We start from the raw sequence: 4006 nt of genomic DNA, 5'->3' as shown, positions 1-4006 counted from the left end.
CAACATGAGCAGGTGTACCACTCCCAGGATAGCCTGTATAGCCATTGGGGGTTTCTTTACATATGTATTGGTAAAACCATCCAACGAAATGGCTTCTCCCAAAAAGCTGCATCATCTAATCAAATTACTTCATCAGGGAATAAGGGGCCAGTACATGCTAATTGCCTTTTATACTACCCAGCTTAACTCCTTCACGCCAAAGTAACACAAATATGCGGTCTCACAGAACTGGGCTTTTTTCCATGGGGACGCATATTTGCATACCTGTCTTTGTGCTGGGAACGCGCTGCAGAGTGCACTCCCAGTACAAAGACTGGGGTGTTGCTGAGAGCCCCAGGTCCCATTCTAACGATTGGGACCTGGGACTCCCGATTCACATGATCGCTGTGATAGCCTCTGATTGGCTGTCACAGTGATCAGTCACTGTATAGCCTGCCCCACTTGTTTTTTTTTCTCTATGAATGGAGGAGAAAGATACATTGTATCTTTCTCTCTCTTTGCATAGAGGGGGAAAAAAACTGTTTGTTACAAAAACTAAAGTTAAATAAATATTAAAAAATAAAAGAAAAAATAAAGAAAAAATACTTAGATCAAGGTTTGATCTAGTTCAGTGCCAGGGTTAGTGTTTGGGTCAAGGTCAAAGGTCAAGATTTAAGAAAAAAAAACCATTTAAATTGGTATCAGTGTCAGTTAGTGTCAGTGTGTTTTAGGTAAAAAAAAAAAAAATAAAACAAAATGCGCAGTATTGTTTCTGGACGTACTGTGGGTACAAACAACAAATAACATACACATATATGGTATCGCTGCAATTGTCAACAGCTGGAAAGTTTATTTTGGGTTGTTCCTTGGTGGTAGGTTATGATAGTAACAAGAAATACACAGCTCAGCTAAATTGAAAAAAAAAAGATTTTTGTTTTACTATTTTGGGCCAGTTTTCCTTTGATAATGAAAAAAAATCAGGAGATATCAATTACCATTTACACCATATGAAAGCCCAATTTGTCCTGAAAAAAACAAGGTATAATCCACCTAGATGTACAAAGTAGTTGTGATGATATATATGGTTTTACTAACACATGTCAAAGTTGCAAGATTGTGCTTAGGCGTTAAGATTTGTTTTACCCTTAGGCGTGAAGGGGTTAATTTGTTCCCTTGGAAATCTAAAGTAGAACTATAGGCAAAACTTTTTCCTGGTGCCTCCATGGCAGCATTCCTGTGATAAGCTCTGCCTCAGACTCCTCCCTCAGGACCAGTGAATATATAAAAGAAAGGAATAAGGTACTCCCAGCAGTCTCCTTTTTTTCCTCATACCTTATGGTCAGTGAATGTAATTTGGCCGTCCTTACCTCTGCCATGAGCAGCTTCCACCTGGGTTGGGCCTCTCCCAGTCGCAGTCCCTACTCTTGGGAGGCTAAAGGTGCTGATTAAAGTAGGGAGCCCTTTCTGGGGGTCTTTTTGGGACAGCAGTTGTCGCTTATCCATAAGCACTATGTCTGCCAACAAGTTCATGGTGTTGGCTGAGGCTTAAGACAGAGAGAGCAGCTATCCCTTTCCTTTCTCCATGACTTTCCATGCACTCTCCCACTCTCCTCTGTTTGTCTGCTTCCTTTCTGTGATCCTGCTCTGTCTCTCCCCAGGCCTTATGGTTGAAGCTGTGGGCAGTCGACATGGCATCAAAACAAAATTGGTGTAAAATCCCTTTTGATGGCAAAGCACTGTTTGGAGAGAGGCTGGAAATGACATTTCCCATGTTACAGGAGGAAAATCAGGCCTGTTACCCTAAGACAGAAGACCAAGACATACCAGGGGATTTACTTAAGATTTCAGCAGTTCGTGGGCAAAGATTACAGGCAGTTCAGACAGGGCAGATTCTCAAGGAAGGCCTGGAGAAGCACACAATCAACTTTTTGAGGACCCACAAACAAAAGGCTCTGCCTAACCCGCAGGACATCACCAAATTTTGACGTAGGGCCAGCCCAGGCGATCCCAGTAGGAGCTAGACTGAGGCATTTTGCTAAGGTTTCTACTGAGAGGTTTTCAGGTTTTTACTCCAACCTATTTCTAGTACCCAAAAGGAATGGCAGTTGGAGACCCGTAATAGACCTCAGGAACCATGACATACTCTTGGAGAGCTTCAAGATGGAATTGCTGCAGACTATTATCCACGCCGTTCAACCTGGGGACTGGATGCTGTCAGTGGACCTTCAAGATGCGTACTTACATACACCCATACTCCCACCATTTCAGAAATATCTGAGGTTCGCAGTTGGCCAGATTCATACGCAATTCCAGAGTTTGCCCTTTGGTCTATTTTCTTCTCCCAGAGTCTTCATGGAAGTACTGATCACAGTCCTAGCCCCATTATGGGAGGTTGGGCTCAGGGTATATCACTACCTAGATGATGTCCTACTACTAGCGAATAATACAGTCCAACTAACAGAACACAGGGAAGTTCTGATTTCCACACTATCAGAGTTCGGATGGGTGATAAATCAAACAAAAAGTCTACTTATCCCAACACAGCAAGTGATTAATCTAGGCGCCCTGTTCGACACTTCCAAGGGGTTAGTGTCCCTTCTGTCTCAGAAAATGACAGCCACCATCCGGAAGATAAAGAAAGTGAGGACACCTGACAGCCTAGAGCTGCCTGAGTCTGATAGGGGTGATGTCAACATTTATCCCAATGGTTCCATGGGCCCACTGGCACCTGAGGCACTTTCAATTAGAATTTCTAAGACAATGGAACCAACTTTACCCATCCCAGCTCATACGTTTGTCAAGTATAATGCACAGGGGACTACGGTGGTGGAGAAAGAAAGAAATGCTTATAAGATTGTGTCCATTGGGGTATCTCTCTTGGACCATAGTTACCACAGACGTCAGTGCGATCGGCTGGGGGGCACACTGCAACCAGGTGTAAGTTCAAGGAAAATGGGCTTTCCACGCAACAAGAATCATCTCAAATATACTGTACATTCGAGCAGCCTTTCTCGCTCTGATAGCCCTGGAGTTTGAAATCAGACGCAAGCCAGTCCTTCTCCAAACTGACAACAAGACGGCAGTTTCATACATCCAGCATCAGGGGGGGACCCACAGTAGGTCCTAATTGAGAGAAGTGGAACCCATCTTACTTTGGGCAGAAAGGAATTTAATGGATCTAACAGCAGTCTATCTACCAGGCTACCTGAATACGAAGGCGGACCTTTTGTCACGGAAATTTGTGGTTGCCAATGAATGGTCTCTGCATTCCAAGATATTCGATTAGATTGTGAATCAGCACAGCAGACAAGTCCAAGGTGCCGAGGTTCATTTCATGCCTGCCTCACCCCCAGGCAGAAGCAATAGATGCCCTCTCAAGTCTGTTGGCATGCAACCTGGCCTTTGCATTCCCCCCCCCCCCCCGCGGTCTCTTATCTCAAAGTTCCTTTTGAGTTTTTTGGCGGAAGTTACAACAGTGATAGCAGTCCTACCGTACTGGCTGAGACATCCATGGTTTCCTGTAGCGGTGTTTCTCAGTGTTCGCTCACCGATAAAAACCCCACTCAAACCTTTTCTTCTATGTCAGAATCAGCACACATATCCGAATCCTCAAAAATTTAATCTTCACATATGGTTATTGAAAGGCAGAGGTTCCAGGCCCTAGGATGTTCCTGCGGAGATTATTTCAACTCTACTCAAAGCCAGAAAACACTCTACAATGAATATGTATGACAAGGTTTGGAACAAATTTAAAGCCTTTTCAGCTAGCGGGAACTTCAATCCAGATCTTCCCTCCACTTCTCAGCTTGTGGACTTCCTCCAGGCAGGCCTTAACCTAGGTTTAGGCCTGAGCCCCTTAAATGTGCAGGTGGCAGTGATCTTGGCGGCAACAGACAAGAGGTGGGCCTAAGATTTGCTTGTGGTCCAATTCTTCAAAGGCATTAAGAAGATACTTCCACCCATCAAAAAGCTTTTACCACCTGGAATCAGTATGTAGTTCTAAAGGCTTTATCCAGCCAACCCTTTT

At 44.2% G+C, this 4006-nt stretch overlaps 1 pseudogene; it reads left to right on the top strand.

Moving 5' to 3' along the window:
• Nucleotides 1-2139: 2139 nt before the first annotated feature.
• LOC149454444 (uncharacterized) lies at nt 2140-3265 on the top strand (annotated as a pseudogene).
• The last annotated feature ends 741 nt before the right edge of the window (nt 3266-4006 follow it).

This window comes from Staurois parvus, unplaced genomic scaffold (genome assembly GCF_062004578.1).
Source record: "Staurois parvus isolate SC_StPar_1 unplaced genomic scaffold, SC_StPar_1.0 ptg000429l, whole genome shotgun sequence".
Taxonomy (NCBI): domain Eukaryota; kingdom Metazoa; phylum Chordata; class Amphibia; order Anura; family Ranidae; genus Staurois; species Staurois parvus.
The sequence above is the reverse complement of the archived record's forward strand: the minus strand, read 5'-3'. Positions and strand labels throughout refer to the sequence as shown.